General features: G+C 40.8%; 1 protein-coding gene across 4 annotated transcripts in view; it reads left to right on the top strand.

Moving 5' to 3' along the window:
* The first annotated feature begins 11528 nt into the window (after window positions 1–11528).
* Window positions 11529–25621, top strand: part of ADD3 (adducin 3) — a 124228-nt gene continuing 110135 nt past the window's right edge. For 3 of the 4 annotated variants that reach the window (XM_004763879.3, XM_004763875.3, XM_004763876.3), the window contains exon 1: window positions 13572–13909. The gene's annotated coding sequence lies outside the window, so the exon portion shown is untranslated. Of the gene's footprint in view, window positions 11715–13571; window positions 13910–25621 lie in introns of those variants that run through there. The other variant, XM_004763877.3, reaches the window with a different exon arrangement.

Here is a 25621-nt window from a genome sequence, read left to right as displayed (position 1 = left end):
AAAATCTGGGTGAGTACATTTCTGTCGCCGCGGCTGGAAAGGCTCACCATTTAGTTAACAATTAACATCCAAGCAATTGGGCTGCTGGAAAGCCTATTTGTTTCGATTACCTGGTTCAAATGTAACTGAGGACGTTCGAAGTGAGGGTGGGAAGAACGTCGAGTGCAGGGAGAAGGAAAGACCAGGTGCTATTTGACTAATTGGCCAAGTCAGGTGGGAAGGCGATTAGAGAAGTCCAGATGGGTGGTCCAGAGTCCAGATTCCAGAGCCATTTTATTATCCAGATTCAAAACCCAAACCCGCCGTTTGGCAGTTCTTGGATCTTGGGCAAATGACTTCATTTCTCACTGCTTCATTTCCCTTGTTTCTAAACAGGGATAATAGGATAATACCTCATGGGGTTGTTGCAAAGATTAAATGAGATATCTACATTGTAAAGCACTCTGAATAGTACTTGGAAGGTAGTAAGTGTTCAGCAAATCTTAGTAATACTATTTCGTGTTTTAATGGTAAGAACGGTGTCTGTCACCCCCATGCCCCACCCCACCCCCACTGCGAATTTGAAAGGAAAATAATTGGTCATGCAGACTCTATTAGATTTATATCCAGATTTTGTTGTTATTTCTGGTCTTTACAGGAAGCAAGCACTATTAAAAATAAAAAATTAACTAGATCGGTTTTTTACATTTGAGCTCTGTTTACACTGCGCCTAATCTTCAAGTGATGAGATTTCATTTTCCTCAGTGCTGTCAAACTGTAACGTGCTCCTTATCTCACCCCGGGTGTGGCTCACACTGAGAGCCGTGTTGGCTTTGTTCTGCATCTTATCTGTTGTGACTTGATTTCAGTAATCACCACCAATAAGATAGTGAGGAATTGGCCTTGTTCAAAGATGGTTGCTTATAAGACGTGAGTTAGGTCATTAATTTCTTAGAGTCCTAAAGAGTTATAGGTCTGTTTTTTCAAATGTGGGGGAGGGGAGAGGTCAACCAATGACTAGGATTTAAACCAAATGATTAAAAGGACAGGATGTTCTTTTTCCCCTAGGGGCCACTGAAGGAAATGAGAACTAAATTTAATATTATGAGTTCTCATGTTCATAAATTGATGTCTTAGGCTTATGTGGCCTAGTAATTATGCCCTGCTTTGGGAAGGCTTACTCTGAAAGTTTAGTCTGAAGATAGAAATTCAGGAGCGAGGAGGACTAAGCAGAAACTATGAAATAAAAAGGTTTGAGAGTTTTCAGCAAAGTATTTATCTTATGAGTAAACTCAGGGCAAATTCTGAAGCGAGACTGATGTGTCACATCCCAGCCACCGTTTTCCTTCCTTTCTCATCAGGTAGTACTGATGTCAAGGCATGGAGCCCTTTCGCCTGCCTCTGCCTGCTAAAGTGTGTTAGTCAGGCTCTGCTATCAGACATTTACACTTTAGTGAAAACTTAGGTCAATGTGTTACTGCTCCCCAGGAGGTTTTGTTTTCAAAGCTTTAATTATAGTTTGCAAGGTTGTTAATTGCTGTGTCATAGGTTATAGTGCAAGCAACTGAAACCACTCTAAGCAAACACAGAACTGTATTGGAAGAATAAGGTTCACGGCTTGTAGAACTGAAAGAGAAGCTGAACAATCAGGTTTTGGAAAAGGACAGGAGCCAAGTCACTTCTGTGAGATCTTTGCAGCAGTATCTAAGCACATTCTCTTCTTCTCTACAGGGACCTCCCTCAAGATGAACTCTGATCTCAATCTCTCTCTCTTCTTCTCTACAGGGACCTCCCTCAAGATGAACTCTGATCTCAATCTCTCTCTCTCTCTTTTTTTTTTTTAAGAGGGGAGGAGGGGCAGAGAGAGATGGAAAGAGAGAATCTTAAGCAGGTTCCACACCCAGTGCAGAGCCTAACACAGGGCTTGATCCCACAACCCTGAAATCATGACCTGAGCCAAAATCTAGAGTTGGACTCAACTGACTGAACCACCAGGTTCCCCAAACTCTGATCCTCTTAAGTTTCTGTGTCACTCTACTCAATATTCAAATGTTATGGAGAGAACGTCTAAGTTGCTCCAGCCTGGAGCCAACACCTTGCCCAGGGGGAGGACAGGGCCCCATGACTACAGCGACAGGGTGAAAAATGGTTCCTCAAAGGAACACTGAAACACTCTTACTGAAAATGGAAATGGACACTGCAAACAAAACAAAAACCACGCATTTACGATAATCATCAGGTATGGGAGCTGCACTCACTGTAAACAGATATAGGGCATAAACACGTGAGAGGTATGATAACAGGGGAGGATTGGCCCAGCACTTAGGGAGCTATCTTTCTTCACATGAAGGACCCTCCTAAGAGACCCCTTCCTGGTATCCAAGGATAGTAACAAGTCAAATGAGATGGAAGGAACTTTAGGATTCTTTTATGGTTTTCTCTCAAAAACTTTTAAATCAACACCTTATGATTTAACTGGATTTAAGAATACCATTGACTTCTATGAAGCCATATTTTGTGGTGTTTTGGGATGGTGCTGAAATGTGGTTTCTAAGGTAAATATATGAATGAACACTGGTATAACCAAATCACTGGTTTCAACTGTAGACCACTGGCCATCTACAGGGCTGACTAAATATGCAGTTTCCTGAGTACAACCTATTAAAGCAGGGTCATGGTGGGGAGGTATGAGTGTGGAGGCTGATTCTAAACTTACAATAAATTTTTACAAGTGGTTTTTTATGGTATTAATATTCAAAAATTTTTTATTAACAAATAATGTACTATTAGCCGCAGAGGTACAGGTCTGTGAATCGCCAGGTTTACACACTTCACAGCACTCACCATAGCACATACCCTTCCCAATGTCCATAAACCCACCACCCTCTCCCTACCCGACTCCCCCTGGAAATCCTCAGTTTGTTTTGTAAGATTAAGAGTCTCTTATGGTTTGTCTGCCTCCCAACCCCATCTTATTTCATTTATTCTTTTCCAACCTCCAAACCCTCCATGTTGCATCTCCCCTTCCTCTTATCAGGGAGATCATATGACAGTTGTCTTTCTCCGATTGACTTATTTCGTTAAGCATAATATCCTCTAGTTCATCCACGTTGTCGCAAATGGCAAGATTTCATTTCTTTTGATGGCTGCATAGTATTCCATTGTATATATATGCCACATCTTCTTTATCCATTCATCTGTTGATGGACATCTAGGTTCTTTCCATAGTTTGGCTATTGTGGACATTGCCCGCAAGTGGTTTTTTTGTTTTTTGTTTTTTTTAATATTTTATTTATTTATTTGACAGAGACAGATCACAAGTAGGCAGAGAGGCAGGCAGAGAGAGAGAGGAGGAAGCAGGCTCCCTGCTGAGCAGAGAGCCCGATGCGGGACTCGATCCCAGGACCCTGACATCATGACCTGAGCCGAAGGCAGAGGCTTTAACCCACTGAGCCACCCAGGTGCCCCCCGCAAGTGGTTTTGATGTACACTTAAGAACCACTGAAACAGACTCAACTCTCATTATTTATTGAGCATATACTCCATGCCAACCAGCATTCTAGAATCTGGGCATACAACAAAGAAGAAGATTAACAAGTTTCTTGCTCTTTTGAAGTTTCTTTTGGAGAGGAAATTAACAATGAACAAATACCCCCCCAAAATTAACTAACAAGGTAGAGTAAAATAAGGATTCTGAAGGAAAGGAAGAGGGCAATCTCAAGCTTCACATGACCAAACAGAAGCATTCATTTTTACCCGTCATGCTACTTCTTCTCAAGTCTCTTCCGTCTCAGATAATGGTGCCCTCATCCACCCAGATGCTCAGACCAAAGGCCTAGAGATCATTCTGGATTGACTCCTCTCTTCCCCTTCTTTCCCTTACCTCCCACGTGCATTCTTTTAGCAAGTCATGTCGGCTCTACCTCCACATCCCTGAGTCCATTCACTTCTCATCTCCACAGCCACTCCAACAACAAGATCCAATTTCCTTTTGTGTGGCTGACTTTAATGGCTTCATAACTGGCGTCCCTGTCTGATCACATCTAGAGTCTATTTTCCACATGGCAACCACAGTGAAATTTTAAAAATGTTAATGAGACCCTATCCCTCTTCTATTAAAACTACCCAAAAGTCAAACTCTCACCCTGATCTACCAGACTTACATGATCTAGCCCCCATCCAGTTCTTTTGGTCAAATCTGGGGCCCCTCGGTCCCTTGTTCACTCACCACCACACCCTTATCTCAGCCCCTCAGCCATACTAAGCTTACGCCAGCCTTGTGAACTTGAACTTGCTTTTCTCTCTAGCTAACAACTTCAGATAATTTGGGTCTTGGCCCAAAAGTTACCTCCTCAAAGAAGGTTTTTTTCAGCATCCTACCAGTACCCTATTTCTACCCTAGTTATTTTCTTTCTTTCTTTTAAGAGAGCATGTCTGTGGGGGCAGGGAGGGGCAGAGAGAGGGGAGAGCAAGAATCTTAAGCAGAGTCCACACCCCGTTTGAAGCCTAACTCCGGGTTGGATTTCACGACCCTGAGATCATGACTGGAGCTGAAATCAGGAATCCAACCCTTAACTGACTGAGTCAGCCAAGTGAGCCATTTTCAGTAGTCTGTTTTATTTTCTTCATAGCCCTTAGCATCTGAAAATACCCTTATTTACCATTTAGCATCTGTGTTTTGCCAGTACAATAACATTTCATGAGTGCAAGGAAATCTGGCTGTTTTATCCTCTCTTCATCCCTAGCACCCAGAAGAGTGGCTAGCCCATAGTAGGAGTTCAGTAAATACTGTGGTCTCAGTGAATGAAAGTACGTGAGTGAATTAATGGAAAGTAACTCCAGGGGGGGCTCCTTAGATAGGCTGTCAGTAAACAAAGTCTGAGTTTTCAGGATGATGGGTTTGGGGATCACAAAATTCTAAGTTTGCTCTACACAACTTCATTCCAGACAAACAGGTTTACTTGCTGTTCTGCCAACACCACCTCATACTTTCCTGTCTTTGTTTACTGAAGAGACTTAGGTCATGCATTCACCAGGAGCATGGCCCTGAGCAGAGTGTAGGGGGACCTGACTCAGAAAACTCACATACACACCTCTGCTCCTGCCGCCTCCATCATCAAAGGGCCCGCTCCCCCTTCTTTCCTTGTCCCCGTCCTGCTCTTCTTCCTACTCTGGGACACCCTTCCTGCTTTCTCCAGCAGGAACTGGCCTCTCTCTTCCCTGACTCCTTTTGGACTCTGTATATACTACTTCCCCTGAATCTGGTATGCTTACCAAATGTGTGCCTTCAGTAAGTTACTCAAGCTCTCTGAGCCTTACTTCCTTCATCTGAAAAATAGGATTAATAATACTGATTTAACAAGATTGATAAAATGATTAAATATATATAAAATGCCAAGCACGTAATCGCTCATTAAATGATAACATTAACAATTCCTATTTCTTCCTATTGATAATAAAACTATAATAATTGTCTTAATAATTATTAAAATGAAAAGTAATATTATTGACAATACGCAGATATTTATTGAGTAGTCACCATTTTCTAGGAGTACCACATTTATTATCTCATAGGTGGTGATTTTGCAATTTAGTTGCTTCACACATTTGTATTTTATTTCCCAATTCAATGTTTAGGGTGTTAGCTATGTCTTAAGGTTTTGGGTTTTTTTTTTTAATCTTTTTTTAATCTTCTGAGGGTCAGAGTAGTGCGTAGTTCATAGTAAGTGCTCAAGAACTATTTGTTGCAAATGATATGATGATCTGTAGCTCTGAAATTTAGTGGTTTGCAATATGTCAGAATATAAGCTGATTTGGAAAATCAGACCAATTTGGCTTGTAATTTAAAACTTGAGTTTACGTATGTCAGCTGCTACAATAGCATGCTGGTGAAAACTCTGCTTTCCATTCATTCAGTAAATACTTTGAACACCTACTGTGTGCCATACTCTATAGGCAAAGACTTCTAAAATAGGAAAATGATGCCATTCATTTGTCTGTATTTCTGGCATGTTTATAAAGCCCACTTTTGCAGTTGCTTATTCCTTTCAAGAGACTGGCTCTTAAGCTTTATCTAAGCACTTAGAGAATATACAGAACATACAGTGTAATGAATAGTTAGGTTCTGGAGTCAGAAAACCTCAGTTTGGATTGTAGCTCCATTAATGCTTTGTTCTGAGATCCTGGGCAAGGTTACTTATCCTCTTAAAGCTTCAGCTCCTTCATCTGTAAAATGCAAATAATAGTAGTATCTACCCTTAGGGATTATTGTAGGTATGAGATAAAATAATGCATAAGAAGCATTCAGTACTGGCATACCATAAGAACACAACATATTGGGGCGCCTGGGTGGTTCAGTGGGTTAAGCCTCTGCCTTTGGCTCAGATCATGATCTTAGGGTCCTGGGATCAAGCCCTGCATCTCACTCTTAGCTCAGTGGGGAGCCTGCTTCCCCCTCTCTCTCTCTCCTGCCTCTCTTCCTACTTGTTATCTCTCTCTGTGTGTCAAATAAATAAGTAAAATCTTTAAAAAGAATAAAAAATAAAATAAAAAAAAGAACACGACATACTAGCTATCGTTAAACAACTAGTTCATATTCCTGTACCAAGCATACTAAGGATACTGGACAAGAAGAACACACCTTTAAACTCCCCTTTGAACAAGGAGAGAGGAAATAAGCATATACATAAGTTCCTTCATATGTCAGGTATTAGAGTAGAAGTTCTCCATATGTTATTTAATCCTCACAATAGCATGATGAAACATATAATCTTATGGAAGAGGATGCTAGGACTTAGAAAGGTTAGTATCTTAACCAAGATATGCCATAGAAATGGTGGAGCCAGGGTTTGTCCTTCTGGAATGCCTCTCACATAATGAAAAAGGACCCACCTGCATTGCATTCATTGTGACTCTGAGATTCTCCATACATTCCATAGTTCCTATAAGATAGCCATGCCCAAACTTTGGTACATGAGAATTACTTGAGCTGCTTTTAAAAACCCTCAATCCAAGGCTCACCTTAAAAGAGTTTAATTCAAGGATAGGGCCAAGAATGAGTATTTTAGGAAATACCCTCAGGTAATTCTGTTGCAAGTGGTTACTGATCACATTCTAGAAGGAGTGCTATCAGGTTTAAAATTGGATTTAAAATTAGGTGATTTGTAGGACATATATGTTAAAGATTAGCTGCTAAAATCTTAAGGCCTAGGACCATGTGATGAAATGTAAAGATAAACTGGTATATCTTGGGTTTCATGCACCAATTGCATACTTAGTATTCATTTTGTTTTTATTTTTTTAAAGATTTTATTTATTTATTTGACAGACAGAGATCACAAGTAGGCAGAGGCAGGCAGAGAGAGAGGAGGAAGCAGGCTCCCTGCTGAGCAGAGAGCCCAATGTCGGGTTTGATCCCAGGACCCTGTGATCATGACCTGAGCCGAAGGCAGAGGCTTTAACCCACTGAGCCACCCAGGTGCCCCTGTGTTCATTTTATAGTTTCTCTCACAGAAACTGGTTTTGTATGAGTTTTTATGTCTTACCTGTGAGTGGGCTTCTCAGTCGGAGTATCTTATTTGTAGTAGTTGTTTATTGGCAGTTATTCATTAAGTTATGGTGATCTTAAAGGTTCCACCAACTGGAAAATGAATAAATGAGGATAAATAACTTTTTTTTAAATAAGGAGGAGACCACTTAGGGTGATATTTCACTAGTGTTCCAGAAATTTATCAGGCCTGATTACTTAAACAGTTGTGTAAGGATCTTTCAGGTATTTAGTTGAAATAATTCTTTTAAAAGAAACCATATAGGTCACATAGTACTAATAAAATATGTTGATGAATCTTTGAGTATTGTCCTGATTATGTCTCCTCAGGGAATGAAGAACTCATTAGCATGAGTTTCATGTCAGTCCTTCCTACTCTGTTCCCCAAGTACTTTCCAAACAGGCGGGGCATAAACGGGGGATCAAAATGTATATAGTATGGCCAAGTTTCCAATGAATGGCTCATCCAGTCCCACCGATTAAGTACATGACATTATGTAGTATGAAAAGGCTGTTGTGCTTCACTGAGTTTACTTTTCTGTCTGAGAACTTTTTCAAAAAGGTAAATTTTGGCAAAGGGTTGGAGAAAGTTCTCCATATAAATTAGCTCTTCACATTCAACTGCAGAAGCATATTCCCCAGTCCAGGAAAAAAAACCACAAAGCTGAGAAGTTTGTTAAATTGGAAGAGCAGGGTGACTGTGAGCCAGTGTGAAAACACACAAACACACACACACACACACACACACAGGCACAAGAAGAGATAAACCTGTTTGCTTTCTGAAACAATAAGTAGTAAAACAGGTTGTTTAGGATAAAGTCCCTTGAACTAGATAATTGCTTTTAAATACATCTGCCTATAATAATACCTTATATTTACATAGTCCTTTGAAAACTTCAAAGCATTTTTCCGTTTTTTATTTCATTTGAACTTCACAGCCACCCTATGAAGTAGGTATAGCGCATCCTATAATCCACCGGTACCACCACCTAAAAGATAGCTAAATTGAGGCACAAGCATGTCAAGAAACTTGTTTGAGGTCACATAACCAGTTGGTGTCACAACTAGAACTAGAGCACTGGAAGTTTGAAACTTAAGCCTGTGTTTTCTTGGCAGAAAGTGTCTTGGCTACTGCTTGATCTACCCAGAGTTCATGTGGAGATTTGCGGCTACAATTTAATTGGAGAATACAAATCATGCATGCCTAAAGAGCTCTACAGAAAGGAGATTGTTTCTGTTAGATCATGACTGTGTTAGAAAAGGGAGGTAGAGAATAGAGTCAGTTGTTTCAGACAATGCAAATTGCAAACAAACAAAAACACTTTGTAATCGGTTTCTGGATATTTTGGGGTCTATTCATTCATTAATTCATGTATTCATTTTTTAAAGTATCTATTAAGTGCTTTTATATAAGAGACTGTACTCAGAACTTTTAGGAAGATACAAAGAAATGCATTTAATTGGGAGGGGTTTGAATTATGCAGATAATTGCCATTTTATTCATGTTATTAGCACCTGGTAAATGAAATGCCTTCCTTGCAGAAGAGCAAGATAAACAAAAACAGATGAAGAAATTGGGCAACTAATTTCCCTCAATTATCTCCCTATAGGAAGCATTCTTTTTTAAATCAGGTGATAAATTGTCCTGTTAGATACATAAAACACCAAGTTTGCTATGTGATCTAATGTAACACAGATCTTAACTGTAATACCCCCTTGAAACTAGGGAGTGTGGGCTTAGGTCAGTGCCAGGTTCTTTGACAGGAACACCAGATCAGGACTGAAGGAAAACTGTTCCTATCTAACAGCACAAAAAATGACTTCCAAAAAGCATCTCTGAAGGCCAGAATTAAGTCTGTAATACTTTCCCCTGCCTGGCTCTTGAACTTTTCCTCTTGGCAGGCATACTTAAGGATGTAGACAAAAGGGAACAGAGGCACCAATGGGCCCAAGGAAGCAACCAACAGAGTTGAAGTCCCTGTCATTTGGCTGGACGATAAGCAAGAGTTTGCCAATGAGTGGTGTTCCCTTGGGAGACACTTAAAAAACAAAATTCCTGGACAAAATTCTTCACTTTCTAGTGTAAACCCAAAGGCAAAATTTGTGCTAATATTTGTACACATTGTTAAGTACTTGTTTGATATTTTTTAGTTTATACTACATGTACACAGACAGTGTCACTGAGTGAAACTACCATTTTTTGTTGGGACAGGTCTTGCTTAGCCCTCAGTGTGTGTATATGAAACCGTGTGTATGGTCGTATATGTTGTTTGTTTGCCTTGTGTGTTTGTGAAGAGTGGAGAGTCAAAGTAAAACCCAACTCTGTCCTTAACTCTGTCCTTGTTTAGTTCTTTGGGTTTCTATTCTTTCCGTTTATAAAATTACAGGATTGGAGTCAGTGAGCTCCAAACTCTGTTTCAACTCTACCATCTAGCAATGCTCAGTTTTTAAATACTTTCATTATCATTAAACACTATGTACTTTAATACCCTTAGTAATATAGTATGGTCCTGCTTTAAGAAAACTGATCATAGATACGAAATCTTAAGTCAGATAAAATTTTTATTCCTTTTACAAAAATGATTATTTGATCTGCAAAATAATTTCCAAAATGGTAGTAAATAACAAACTCTGGTTATACATTTAAAATAAAGATTTATTTATTTTTATTTTTTTAAAAGATTTTTTGTACCACTAAAGATTTATTTTTAATCCAAGTTTCCATGAAAAGTAATTTAGAATGCGACAAACTTGCATTAAATAAAAAAAATAAGCATACAAATGTCATAAAATCATAGTATTTTGGAATGCCAAAGGAAAATTTCAATCCAACATCATCATTTTGCAAAACAGAGAACTAAGGACCAAATAAGATTACATATTAGTTCAAGATCACAGCTGTAGATAACAAAGGCCCTGCAAGGAAAATTGCAAAACATTTTCTGTTTTTCTCTACTCATATTTTGAGGCCACACCTCTACCTTTACCTATGAAGAAAATAATCACAGCTGTTCATTGCTTAAATCAAGGAATATTAATTATTGAATAAAATTTAAAGTTATAATGCAGACGATCAGGTTCTTCCTGTATGGGCATATTACATTTTAGTAAATAGTAGATTCATATGCATTTGAAGTAAGTTAATCTACTTATTTTAATTTTGCTGATTTCTGAATTGCCACTGAAATAGAACAGTGCTCTCCTGTTATTGTTTAGAATTGATTTTTTTGTTGTTTTTCCAGAAATAATACTGTAATCTTTATAACATGAATACACACTGAGGGGCACCTGGGTGGCTCAGTGGGTTAAAGCCTCTGCCTTAGGCTCAGGTCATGATCCCAGAGTCTGGGGGTCCAGCCCCACATCAGGCTCTCTGCTCAGCGGGGAGCCTGCTTCCTCTCTCTCTCTCTCTCTCTCTCTGCCTGCTTGTGATTTCTGTCTGTTAAATAAATAAATAAAATCTTTAAAAAAATACACATTGTAATCTGTCAATAACACATTTTCTAATACCAACATCCGCTGAAATCCCAGGTTTGCTTAGTGTTAGAAGGCTTGACTTCACTGCTCCCAGTCACATGAATGAGTTTCATTATTCTTTTCGAATTCTTGTATTAAATGCTAGTAACCTCCTTTTATTTGGCTATCATTTTAGTGAAATGATTGGAAATTAAATATTAGCACAAAATACTAACTGGTTTCCAGGCACAGCGCTTTATTTTTGCCATGGACCCCAATGTTTGAAGTTAGCAGGGCTCTTTAAAACAAGTGTGCTTCTAGCATTTCATTGATTCGCACTAAATCAGTCCCTCGATCATCCATCCGGTCAATTTTAACCTTGACCTCCCACAGCTGTACTGCTTTACTCAGTCCCAAAAAGTCCCTGCTTGTGCTGCTTATGAAGCAATAGTAGAGAGGAGAAACAAAGCCCATTCCTTTAAGAAAGATTCCGCCTCCTTTTTTATAAGCAAGCGCCTAATGGTAACTGGGGAGTCTCAGTATACTAAGTCACTTTACTACTCAGCATTGGGAGAAGCTGCAGCGGCTGCTGTGGCTGTGGCTGCCGCCGCCGCCGCCGCCGCCGCTGGTCTGAGGCTGCAGTGGGCTCCTGTGCAGCACTGCAGAACCCACACCTACAGAAGACACACACGTCTACTACCCTTGACACAAGAACGCCTTGCATCTCCCGCGGGTAAGCCGATCTTTTATCCATTTTGTCCAGAAACTGTGGGAAAGGGAATGATCATGGAAACGATGGCTCATCAGACATGCTTAAAATGGATTATGTTAATTTGTCTTCTTTGGGGAGGGGGTTGTTTAGATCTGTGAGTGGGAAATGCTCTATATAGTGGAGACTATTGTCTGATAAGTGCTCTTAACATACTTTTATTTATTTATTTTTGCTATTCATAAAAGGCTAACCTTGATGCATGCAGAAGCTTTTCATTTTTTTTCTTTATAAATGCAAAAAAAAAAAAAAATCCAGCCACTCCCAATATCTCTCTCAAATACTGCAGATATTTTTAAACACCAAATAAAATGACAGGCTGAGCATTTTCTAAATATTTTCTCACCAAAGTCAGGAAGCCTTCCCTTGATCCTTCAGGGGTATTTAAAAATCATAAGGCATGGTTAGATTTTGAGCAGATGGGAGATGGTGGTAGACTAAAATTTCTATAGCCTTAGTCCAGTGGAGAGAGAAAATGAGAGAAAATGAATCACAGTTTGTGCCAACACAAGATTCATTTTCCACACTTCATATGTGGGAAGAGGAAACTACATTTTAATTAGCACATTTTTAGGGAAGAAAGAGGGGATGAGGCTAAGGGGGATGGCATGAAGTATTTGAGGGGGAAGAGTCTGCAGAGGAGGAAGGAAATGAAGTGGACCGTCGCCAGGGCCTTGGAAACGAAGGGAGATAAGGGTGGGGAATGAAGTTTGTTCTGTTTGGTTGGGTGGGGTTGACTCCAGGGACCATGAATAACCAGAATGGCGCTTGGAGGGGTGTGCTTGCGAGTGGATGCGTGTCCGTGGAGGACACGTGTGCGGAAGGGATGTGCGAATCGTGGGTGGCAGAGAAAGGTGTGCATTACTGGGAGGTCTGTTTGGAGAACAGGTTGGAATGAGGAACGTGTCTGGGCGACGGAGGGGGAGGGGGCCCAGTGTCACCTGTGGATGGATCCACATCCCTGCTATCGCATCTCATGTTGCAAAGTTTACCCAGCCCCAAATTCATTTTGAAAGCTGGCGCTGCCTCCCTCGACTCTTCCCCCCCAAGAAGCCAGCTCTCATAAGGTCACCAAGCCAGGGGCCAAAGTAGGGGTGAAGACCCTCCACCGGCCTAAGTGGAGCCGGACTGAGGGCGCCGTTGCCCGGCCCCTCTGGGGAGGTGAGTAGGGGGAGGAAGCGCCGGAGAGGCAGTACTCTGAGCAGAAAACCTAGGCCCCTCCTATGGGGGGCGCGCGGAGACTGAACCTTAGCCGTGGCCGCCCCCTGAAGACCCAGCTGCCAGAGCAGGCGGCAGGGGTTGACCGAAAGCTGCGGCTCAGCCTCGGGGCGGAGAGGGCTCGCTCAGGTTAGGGTGGGCGACATTTCTGAGGCGTCCCTCCTCCTCCTGGCAGTCGGGTTTCCGTCGGGGTTATTTCCCCCTCTGACGCTCAGGGGACGCCACGGATCGGAACTGCATAGCCGGAGGAGGACGCCGAAGAGGTGCCAGGCAGCCGCCTCGCGCCAGGCCCTCCCCGAGGCCCGGCGGGCCGGTAGGTCCTTGCGGCCGCGGCTACACAGATGTGGTTAGAGGGCGGGGAGGGGGCCGAAGCCGCTGGAGGCAAGGCTCGCGAGGGGCGCGAGGGGCCGCAAGGGGCGGAGCCTTGAGGAGGTGGCACCGAGAACGTCCTGTGATTCTGAGGGGCGGGGTCAGGACGCTCGGGGGGCCCAAAGGGCGGGACCAGGGGCGTTCGGGGGTGCGAGGGGCGGAGCCAGAGGCGCTTGGGGGCCTATGGGCGGGGATTGGGGCGGGGATTAGGGGGCGGGGCCAAAGGACGCTCCGGGGGCGTTCGGCCAGTCCCGCCAGAGCGCGAGCGGCCCGCTGGTAACGGTCGCTGGGTCGAGGGGCGGGAGGGGAAGGAAGGGGGTTTAAATTATTTTCTTCAAAAACAGTGAGCGAGAGCTAGAGGCATCGCGACCCAGGTGTCGCCGCTTCCTGCTACCGAGGGCTCGGCGCCCAGGTCCCTCCCTCCTCACGCCCCCTCCCCTTGTGTCCTCCCCTGTGGAGCTTTGCGGCGCTTAAGAGGCGGCGGCGGCGGATCGAGCGGCCGCTGCAGCTCCCGCGGCCGCGGAGAAGGAGGAAAGGGAGCACAAAGCCAGCTGCGCGAGGCGAGCTGCGAGGTAATCCTGAGGGGAGAGAAGGCGCCGTCGTCGAGCCCCTCCTCCCGGCGGGGATGGCCTGCGCCCGCGCTGGCTGGGCGGTGGGACCCTTCCTGGGGGTCGCGCGGGGGCGGGGAGTGCGGGGGCTTGCGGGGCCGAGGGGACTTCCGATTGGCTGTCCCCTGCGTCCTCAGGTGAACGTCTTCTTCCCGGGGGGCCGGAATGGGAGCCTTGGGCTGGTCCGAGGGGAGTGGACCCGAGGGGGAGGGCCCCTTGGCGCCGCCGGGTGGGCCCGACTCTTGGGCGTCCTCTGGTTTCCCTCGAGAGGGTAAAGGAGTTCTGAAAATCAAGAGCTCGTTGAAGCGTGGGTGACCTGGGGACCTTAAGCTCGGAAGGTGTGCCCCCGAGGTGGCCGCGCTCGGAGAAGGTGGAGGTAAGGGAAGGAAGGTTGGTTGGTTTTGTTTTTCCTCATTTTAAAAAACTTGTGTTACTAATTGAAAGCGTCCGGCCACCTCTCTCCTGTAGTCCGCGTCCCCCGTCCTCCCAGCGCGCGCACACACCCCTACGAACACCTACACGTTAAGGTTGTGCTTCCTGCCTGGGGTGACAAGCAGAGTTGGCAGCAGGTCCCGTTTGCTGGTGTTTGGGGCACGTCCAGCCTCTTTGGAGGTATGCTGTTACAGCTGAGGCAAGACCACAGAGACAGGTAGAATAAGCTAGGCCTTTATTAAATTGGCAAGAATGGACTTAGGTGAACTTTTTTGTTGCAGAGATTTAATTGCAAGTAGGTGCCCGGTTAAAATGGGAGCGTAGTGAAACCACTAATTTCTTTGGCACTTGTGCTTTTGCCACTGACCACTGTAGCGGTAAGGAGAGAAGTGGAATTCAACTCAACCAGGAGGCTTTGAGTTGGGATTATATACAAGTGTGGTGAAGGAGTTGATAAGATCCTAGGGGTTGGAACCAGCTACGTCAACGTGTGTGCATGTTTATGTTAAATTATACAATATTTCTGATTTAGCAGTATGAAATGATTGCTTTTCTTGGAATGAAGTGCCTCTACATTGTGCTTAGTATATCCCAATTTGGGCTTCAGAAGACTTTCAAGAGAGCGTTGGCAAAGAGAGTAAGAGTGCAGGGTAACCCGTCGTTAAATTAAGTTGCTTGACTATTAAAAAATTGGTATAAGTAAGGTATGGTACCAACTCATTTGTAGCCTTACTTTTGGAGCATATGTGTAAAGTTTTTTGTATTCAAATCTTGATTGCATTTTAATTGACCTGTAACGTGTTTTCCTTTGCTTAAATTGACCTGTTTAATTTTGCAGAGGGAGGGCCAGGAAAAAAATGGCCACTTTGGCTACATTTAATTTTTCATCTTTTTAAAGAGTTCGCTTTTTTCTCTTCCCGCTTTTTTTCTTCTGATTTTATTTATTTGAGAGAAAGCAAGTGGGAGAGTGAGCAGGAGCTGGGGAAGGGGGCATTGGGAGAGGGAGAAGCCGACTCTCCCCGGAGCCAGGAGTGTGATGCGGTACTAGATCCCCAGACTCTGGGATCATGACCTGAGCCAAAGGCAGACCGTTAACTGACTGACTAAACCACCTAGGTGCCCGATCCAAAGAGTTCACTCTTTAAATTAACCTCAGGTGCTGGCATGTTGGTAGAAGTTTTTAAAGAACAAGCGTCCTATCAATCTTGAATGTCTCAATTTAAATGCAAACTAAGAGATAATTGGTCATGCGGCAGTCAATATGTTGTAGCTTTTTTACATGTATGCTAACAAGTTTGTTAACATTTGACATGACAGGTGACCATGGGAAATTTATTTTACATAATAGAAGGATTGTATTTCAAAATGTTTTACATTCTAAAAATGAAAAAATTGTACACTTCTATTTCTAATTCCTTTTTTCAATAATGCTGTACTGGGAAGGATGTGCTTCACTCGGTGATTTTTTTTTTTTTTAAGATTTTTATTTTTTTATTTACTTGAGAGAGAGTGAGAAGGTGAGAGAGGAGAAGGTCAGAGAGAGAAGCAGACTCCCCATGGAGCTGGGAGTCCGATGCAGGATTCGATCCCGGGACTCCAGGATCATGAACTGAGCCGAAGGCAGTCGTCCAACCAACTGAGCCACCCAGGCGTCCCAAGTGATGTTTAAAGTGTGCATTTGGTCTTTGTAAAACCAGAATGTCTTTTGAGACTAAGATGACATAACGTCATCTCCTTCACACAGCCCTAAAATCTGGACTCAGGGAGGGGTTCAACTTGTGCAGTTGTGAGGCTTCCTGAAGTAGGTGTATCATGTCTTGTTTTGTTACACCTACACAGCCTACACAGATTGTTAGCTGTTTCATTTGTTCTGTGGCAAAGCATTTGGTTAGCAGTACTGGGCAGCGCTTATGCATGTCATCAGGGTATGAGAAGCATTTTTATTGAGGGAAGAAATTCTATAAAAGCATAGAAACCCAAATCTGAACAAATTCAGCTTGTAGAGTGTTGGGGAATGATAGTATCATAATACTGAGTTGTTTTATATAAAGTGTTTACAGTATAGTCTGATATTCAGTAAAGCGTTTTGTGTGTTTATCATCATTAGTATATAAAATGGGTCGTTTCAAAAGGTGGTTATATCACACTACATAGCAAGTGAAGACGAAGCAAGTATTTGTAAGAACCCATATTTCCTCTACCTCTGTGCCAGACAGAGTTTTATATGATTTAATTAATTTATTTTTCACGACAACCCAGTGACTAAACAGAGACAAAGGTTTTTGCCCAAGGAGTATAGGCAGTAGGTGCCACAGGCTGGTTCTGAACCCATAGTCTGACTGTAGAGTGTAACTACTGGGCCCTGCTATTATACTTGCAGTAGTAGTTACAAATTGGTGAAAGGTCCTCCATGTATTTCCAAGACTGCAAGTGTATGCCTTTGTGTTGTTTAGCCACACCCTTTTGTATTAATACCACCAACAGGTTGTTTAAATATGAAGGGTGGGTGATTAATCTGCATTAAATAGGATCACCTTTTGACTTTGGAAGAGGATTCTCTTTTGATAAGTTTAGCTAAGATACTATATATGGAATAGAGTATGTTATCTTTTTTAATTACTATAATTAAAGCCCTTTTTATTTTTATTTATTTATTTGTTTTTGTTAAAGCTTGCCAATGTGTTGGGGCCCACCAGGCCCAGCAGGCACTAGTTTCCCTTGGAGAGTTTCTGCTTCTGCACTGAATCAGTAGGGTTGATCTTTTGATTATCAGCATCATATCAAGCTAAGATGGATTTTTAACTTAAATTTGTTCTAAATTCTACCTGAGTTGCCTCCTAAAATTAGCTTTAAGATATTACTGCGATTTGTACTTTGTCACATCCTCACTGAATTGTGTGTTGCTGCTTCACCAATGTAGTTGATAGGTCCAGCAAATAAATTACAACCTAATTTAGGAGCTGGTTTAAGTAATGTTTAGAATTATTGTAGAGAACTGAAATGTCCTTTTGTTGACAGTTTAGTGAAATGCAATGTTAGGAAAAAATGTTTAAAAACAAGCATATGTTGAATTAAGAAAGCCCAAGCTGTATTGAAGACCCAGGTTACTAATCTGTTTCTCACATACATAAATACTAAATTTTTAAGCTAGAATTAATATTCAGTGCTGTTTCCAAATCCTTTGGAAGTGCTAAATATGTAGAGTTTGAATAGGAGAAAATTTTAAATGTCTAATCAGAGTACTATTCCTTCTTTTAAACATGGACACCTTATTTTAAATTAATTAAGGAGTCGTAGACTGTATTAGGTCATTGAGGTTCAAAATGAGTGCCCTGATACTTTCCTGTCTTTTGTATTAATGGTTTATCATTTGAACTCGTTTTTTAAAGATTTTATTTATTTGACAGAGAGAGACCGCAAGTAGGCAGAGAGGCAGGCAGAGAGAGAGGGAAGCAGGTTCCCCGCTGAGCAGAGAGCCTGATGCTGGGCTCCATCCCAGGACCCTGTGACCACCACCCGAGCCAAAGGCAGAGGCCCAACCCACCGAGCCACCCAGGCGCCCCAGTGGTTTATCATTTGATCTTGGGGTCCATTCCAGTGTATTTTATAGATGAGATTGTTGTGAAGTCTTTCGGGTTCTGCAAGTGCCTAAGCTCTCATGGCCAAGAGCCAAGACAAACTCAAATTTTTACTGTAATGGATTGTATATATTTAGAATCCTTTATATCATACAGGTTAGAAGTCTTTCACTGACTGTGTCTTGAAAGAAAACATATCTGTTAACTCTTACATATCCCTTATATGTAGTAAGTAGATGAATTTAATTTTTTCCTTTTAGCAGTAGGTAGTTATGGACACACGTTTATAACCATCCTACCTGAGGGTGGTTACTACCTTTCATGTAAAGTTAAAAATTATTCACCTGGCATTCATGCAGTAAATAATTTGAGTATGAACAATTTTAACTGCAAATTGTGTTAATTAAAATTAAGTGTTACAAGAAAAAAGGTTTATGGGCTCTTTATTTCATGTGCATTTTAATAATACTGATCTTTTATATCTGGTCAGGTTTCAAAATGCAGTTCAAAATTAAGTTAATTGCACAGTTGAACACATATTTGAATGTTAAGATGGTACTGTTTAACTTACCATAGAAACTTAGATGATAGTACAAATAAGAATCAGTCTCATGTTTCTTAAACTAATTTTTGTTAGATATCTGAAAAGCTGCATTAATAATCTCCCAGGTTTCTAGGATATTACTACACGACAGAGCAATTTAATGAGGAGTATCTTAGAAACCTTAAAGAGTGAATGTGGCTTTCAGTGTTATCTAGTATAACCCAAAAAGTAGTAACATGATCACCAAAAGGTATAAAATGAATGAAACCCATCTTTGATATTAAAAGGCTTATTGCTCTTATAAATTTCCTTCTTAGAAAGATAGTATAGACTGGCTTTTAACCGCCAAAGCTGAATGTTATCGTATAAGCTTTGATGTGCAGTTACATCTTTATAATGAGTTTAGATCTAAATTGAACTTTCACCTGATAACAGACTTACCTGCATTGCCACCATATGCCTTACATTTACTTGTTTTTAAAAGTTGGTGATAAAGCTTAATGGGAAATAGTAAGACCTCCCTGGTTTAAGATGAACTTTGAAGCCTTTTTGTTTCAAATTGTCCATAACTAGGCCTGAGGACATTGGCGTATGGGCAGTACATTAACTAGCATTTAAGATTGCTACCTCATCAAACAAGACTATAGTTTGAACCTGGGATGATTAAACTCACTTTTTCTGCAGTAGATCTACATGACTTCCATAGGATAACAGTTTCTCACAACTAGCCAGCCAGGGGTTAAAACACTTTTTGGAAGCTTAAGGGCAAATGACATAATGTTCTTAAAAACCAGTGTCTCAAGAAATACACTGTATATATTAATAAAACTTTTAATTTTAATGCTCCCAAGGTGCATTAAGACAAGTGGTCATTAAGGCAAGCAATTTATTTTTTTTTTTTAAAGATTTATTTATTTATTTATTTGACAGAGAGATCACAAGTAGACAGAGAGGCAGGCAGAGAGAGAGAGAGAGAGAGAGAGAGAGAGAGAAGCAGGCTCCCTGCTGAGCAGAGAGCCCTATGCAGGACCCTGAGATCATGACCTGAGCCGAAGGCAGCGTCTTAACCCACTGAGCCACCCAGGTGCCCAAGGCAAGCAATTGATTAAGCAAGATGGAAATCTAACTGCAGGTGACATACATGAAATTGTCACTGCATTTTTTTTGCTACTCATCATCCTCCTTTAAATTTATTCTTATAATTTTTTTAACTCCCCCATGCCCTTACCTCTTTGGAAGAGGAAAGGACAGTGCAGGTATGAGTTCAGGAGACTGTTTAATTCCACTCCCAGGCTATTGTTGGTTGCCTGCTAGGGGAGCTGGAATTCCAACAATGTAGAAGGCAATCAGGTTGGAGAAGTGCTGAGTTTTTCAGTATCTTGGGACTTGGTGTATACCTTTAATTTGTCACCATCAGCAATGTTTCTGTGACGCTCTTCCACAATGGCTCAGTTATCCTGTACAAGGACAGCATTTCCTTTTTCCTTTTTCCATACAATATTCTCATCCTGTCATCTTTTGATCTGGAATGACTAAATGCCATACAAAAAAAAAAAAAAAAAAAAAAAAAAAAAATTGGGTTTATTCCGTATCCTCATGGAGAGGATACAGGTTTACTTGGTATGTCTGAAGACATGTATTTTGGGATTACGTCCCAAATTAAAGGGTCTCTTTAAGAATGCTGTATTTAATCCTTCAGAAATTAGAGCTAGCCGCTGTTAGCTGCATTGCCATTTCTGATCTCATCTGTCTTATTAGGCTCCCCTTACAGAATCTTTTCATTACTTTCTTAATGTCTGGGGAGAAGGGGTTGATGATGGTCACAGCTCAAGTGGAGTGGTGAATGGGCTTTAAGTGCATAGGACAAGTGGCGCAGAGAGTGGAAAGGGGAAAGAGATAGGTAATGAAGTTGATATATTGGTCTTATTCCTTGTCCCCGCTCCCCCCCCCCCTTTTTTTTTTTAAATCTTTAAAACCGTTTTCTTTCCACCTTACCTTCCTCCTATGCCTTTTATTGCCAGGACTGAGTTTTAGCTCTTCTAGAGAAAGGTGGAATGTTCAAGGTGATTCCCATCTGATGCTGAAAAGTTTGGCTTTTAGCTAGAAAGTTGACTAAAAGGAATTTCCTTCCATTCCTCTTTACAACTGTCTTTTTTCTAAATTTCAAGAAAAGATCTCTGAAACGGAAGTGTGAGAAACCTTACTTACAATGTAATAGTTGGGAGCCATTATGCACTAAAATTAAAATACATATTATTAATCAGAAATCATATTGTTTAAGCACTTTTTTGTAAAACTGAATCTACAGTAATTTTGTGTTAGGATGTTTCTTTTTAAGTGGGTGTCAAAAATTATTTTTAACCAAAAAATGTTGAAAGTAATATGAAAGTAATCTTCTGTCTTAGTGAATGTTGATAAAAAAAAATTATAGTTCTCTAAACTATTATCACTAAATACTCTGATGAAATACTAGATAGACAATGATTTGGTCACTGAAAGACTGTCACCTCTAAAGCAGAATGTAATAGGAACGGAACATTTTATACTTGAATAAGAACAGTGTATCTATCTGCTTGACCTAGTGAAGGCCCTGAAAAGCTGATTACTTGGTAATCACTCAAGTTAGGTGATTTTGTGTTTGATGTTTTTATAATCTGAATTTTGCTGGGCTCTTGAAGAGTGTCTGGTTGGACCATCAGCTTTTGATGAATACATTTCTGGAGGGATTGTGACTATCAGAGTGCTTTGAAGAGAGAAACCCTGTTTTGTGTCCTACCTGACTGTCACAGAACATGCTTCTTGGAGGTGGTTTAATTTGGGATTTGGGCTCAAAGGGAAGAGTGCCATCTACTGAGTGGCCAGCATCAAGTAGAGCAGCCCCACGTTTTTCTCACAGAACTCTCAGCTGGCTCCTGGAGTAAACCAGACTCCACTGACGAATTTGACAGGATTTTAGTACCAAATAGACTTGTGGCTTGCTTAATTTTAATTACTTTATTATCAGGAGGCCTAAACACATGGTGGATAACTAAATCACCACTTGTTGGATTACATGGGAAAGGAGAAACTTCAAGAAGTTGTTGAGACTTTATATTAAATAATAGTGTAGTCATGGTGAAATCATTATTAACTCAAAAGTGCTAAAGACAATTATTTTAGTAAGGCATGTTTCGTAAGTGGTTCCGGTTATTCATGGCTTCTGCAGACAATGATGATGTTGTTTAAAATTTGGTCCTAAAATAAAAAAAAGCATTTGTTTAACTAGAGGTAAGTGTTTTAAGAGTATTTGAATACTTTATTTTTTTTCTTTTTTACTTTGTCTCCCTTTCTAAGGCAGTGATTCCTCCTTGAGTGATTTCAGTGTTTCAGAGTGGGTTTTATTGTTGTTTTGCTTTACTCCAGTGATCTTCTGTTTTGTTTTGCCAAGTTTTTCCTAACTTCCGGAGACTGCCGGTGGTAGTAGTCATGGGTAGAACAGGAGGTCACAGAACCAGATGTAGGTCAGTGGAGGTTTATGATACCTGGAGTAGGCCTGTCGAAGCCAGACAAGAAGGAACTCTGACAATATGAATTGAAAGGAAGCTTTGAAATTATGATAATATCTTTGTTGTTACATATCAGATATAATTAATCAGTAACCATTTTTCTCAGCCCTTAAAACCTCCCAAGGATCCCATTAAGCACTTTACATAAATTATCTGGAATTTATTTAAGTAACTTGCCCAAGATCGTACAGTTGATAAGTGGCAGAGCCAAGGTTTGAGCCTAGGGCTAACTCCTTTAAATGGGATGCTGTACTGCTCATTTATTTAAGCTCTTTCTTGTTGGTGACTGCACAAAAGGCTTGACCCATGATTATTATAGTATTTATGCCTCTGCTGGAAAGTACTGGTAGTTTTTTGTTTTGTTTGCTTGTTTTTTTAAAAAGATTTTATTTATTTATTTGAGAGAGAAAGTGAACACCAGCAGAAGGGAGAGGGAGAAGCAGACTCCCCGCTGAGCAGAGAGCATGATGGGGGGCTATATCCCAGGAATCTGGTATCATGACCTGAGCTGAAGGCAGATGCTTAACCCATTGAGCCACTAGGTGCCCCCTCTTTGTTTCTTAAAAAGGTGATGAAATGGGTTAATAGGATTGAATTTCATTAGGATCAGGAAGTATATAGGAGATAGACCTTCAAATACTTGCTATTTGGTTTTATCTAAAATAGTAATTTCTTTGCTCCTTTTGCTATGTTATTTATTAATTTAAAACCATAAGAAAAGTTTAATTGAAACAGTGAATTGTTTCATGTTGCTTAAAATGTGCTACTTCATGGGAGGAGGGGTTGAGTTACAGAAGGGTTTTAGGCTGGAGTTCTGGTGGAGTTGCAGTTGGGGGCAAGTAGAGGGATGTGTTTGTGGCCTTTCTGTATTTTGCTTGCTCCTAAATATTTTTAAGTAGTAGTACTTTTTAATGTGACAATAATATCCCATATCCACAGCACAATAAAATTCAGCCATGTGCCAGTCTGAGATCTTGGGGGAACTTCAATTTGTTGTGCACAGCAAGTGTGCTCTGAGAACCAAACGAGTATCATAACTCTCATATATGTACTAATAGTTTTGGATGCATGTATCCTCTCAATTAAGAGTTATTTAATACCTACTATTAGAGAGTGCTTTTGGCTTTTAAAACCTATTTTGACCTTAAAGGATATCTTTATTACTTTCGCAGGTTGGGAATCATTGTTTGGTAAAACCAAAAACTTCTAAAATTGCAGTTCAGTGATGGTTGTGCTGTGTATTCTAAATCCAGTCACTCCTTAAGGGCCTCTAACTCTTCCCTTTCATATGTGAGAGAATTATGTTTTGCCTTCCAGAAAACCCCTGTAGGAATATCAGTTACATAACTCCTTGGATTCTGACCTTCTATTCTAGTCAAAGGTAGAAAAAGTCACCAACAACTAAGATGACAACACAAACGATGTTCCTTGTCAGTGTGTGATGAATGCTGAATAGCAGGTACAGATAACAAAGACTATATAGGTCTTCACATCAAGAAAGGGCCCCCAGAGATAGAGTGGTCAGAAAAAAATCTCAAGCAAAGAGGACAAGGGTGAGCCTTGAAAAGCAGGATAAGATTTCACTAGGTGCGGGCTGTGAAAGACATTACTGTCCATGAAAATACATATTTTTTTTTTACCATTATGGGAGATGGTTTATAATCATGGTTCACAGTCTCTTTTCACTGTAAGGCACTTGAAGGCTACAGTATACTCTTATGAGTAATAGTGCCAAGGACACACCTCCCTCAAAGGTATATTAGAATATTGCAGGGATGGAAAGGAGAGGGTGGTGGTGGAGAGCATGTAGATTTTTTTTTTTTTTTTAGTAGGCTCCATGCCTAGCGTGGAGCCCAGCATGGTTCTGAACTCACAACCGTGAGATCAAGACTGGAACTGAAACCGAGAGTTGGTCGCTCAACCGACTAAGCCACCCAGGCACCCCAGTCATATAGATTTTAATAATACTCCTTATGAACCCCACATGAAAATGACTGGTTCACAGAAACATCCTAGTGCTGTTACTTTGAAGTAATGCTTAGGGAAGTTTGGTACTTGGAAGACTTTATAAATGCTCATCATTTCCAGCACTCAATAAGAAAAGCCTCCTTTTGAGAAGAGGTGTGCCTTTTTAAAAAAAAATCTGAATTTGTCCATCATTTACTTTGCCAAATACCAGAGTATAATTCTGTTGATGGCTCTGTTATATCTTTTAAATCCAATGTATGGATAGATAGCCTTATTGATACTATGAAATGTAATCATTTGTACTAAATTTTTGTTAATAATGTCTTGTTTTGGATTTTAGAGGATTTGTTCTGAGTATCTGAATTCTCTTAGATTTTGTAATGCTTATCACTTACTTTTTGAAAAATACTTAGTGTAACTATTAAGGATATTTTGAGCAAGTCGCTTTATTTCTCACTTTAGGTTTCTAATATAAATTATGTAGGGGTTGGGATAGATCATCTTAAGATCAATTGCATTTGAAGCTTCTGTGATTTTACTTCTAAGGAAGGTAAACTCCCCAATTAGTGGTTTTACTTGGAAGGTGGCCAAGAAACCTATGAGTGTACTGTGTGAAGTTCCTGAGAATGGATCTAATAGAAGGCCAAGATCATGAAAGTCTTTGGCTCTATGTATATGTGGCAGTTGAGAAAAGCGTATCACTCCAGAATCCCCAGAGTTTATTTTAGTTCTTCAGAAGCTAAGGGCCCTTGGCAATGGACAATGGATAGATCCTTTTTGAGAACAATGAAATAAATAAGGATAGCCATTTTTCCTAAAGCAAAGTGTAGTAACATAATGGTATATTTTTCAAAAAGTGGTGTTTTTCCATTCCCATTCCATCTTTACTCTATTTAATATATTAGTTCCTTAAAAATATTTGACTTCTGTTTAGCTTTTCTTTTCTGAGCAACTTTGTTTCCTTTTATTTGTTCATTCATTTAGCAAATATTTACTGAACATTCATTATATGCCAGCCTGTGTTCTAAGGTTATGGGAATTCAGTAAGCAAAACAGAAGAACTGTCCAGTTCTAATGACATTTATATTCTTGAAGTAGAAACAAACAAAGTGTGGGTTGTATTGGTGTAAATGTTCTGGAGAGATACAGAGCTGGAAATAAAAATGGAGTATTTGGGTATATGGCAAGTTTAAATACAATGGCTAGGTGAAGCCTTCACTGAGGAGGAGACATGTGAGCAAAGACTTGAAGAAGGTAAGAATGTATGTGATGAAAGGGGAAGATCGTGGCTGGTGGCGGTGGAGGGGGGGAAGCCCTGAGGCCCAAGAGTATTTGGCATGAATGAAACAGAATGAGGGATGAGTGTTGGGAAGCCATTGGATGACTTTGAAGAGGTGGGACATGATTTGACATAGGTTTTCAGAGGATTCTTTTGGCTATGTTTGACACTAGGCCATAGTGGTGCAGTAATCTTGGTGAGAGATGATGTATATGATAGAGGTGGTCATATGTGAGTGGGTTCTGGATATATTTGGATGATACAGACTGTGATTGGGTTCTGGATATATTTGGATGATACCGACAACAGGATTTGGCAACTGGGGTATAT

Source organism: Mustela putorius, unplaced genomic scaffold (genome assembly GCF_011764305.1).
Source record: "Mustela putorius furo isolate JIRA1106 unplaced genomic scaffold, ASM1176430v1.1 tig00003909_pilon_pilon_pilon, whole genome shotgun sequence".
NCBI classification, from domain to species: Eukaryota; Metazoa; Chordata; class Mammalia; order Carnivora; family Mustelidae; genus Mustela; species Mustela putorius.
Note: the sequence above shows the minus strand (reverse complement) of the source record. Positions and strands in the feature narration are given on the sequence as shown.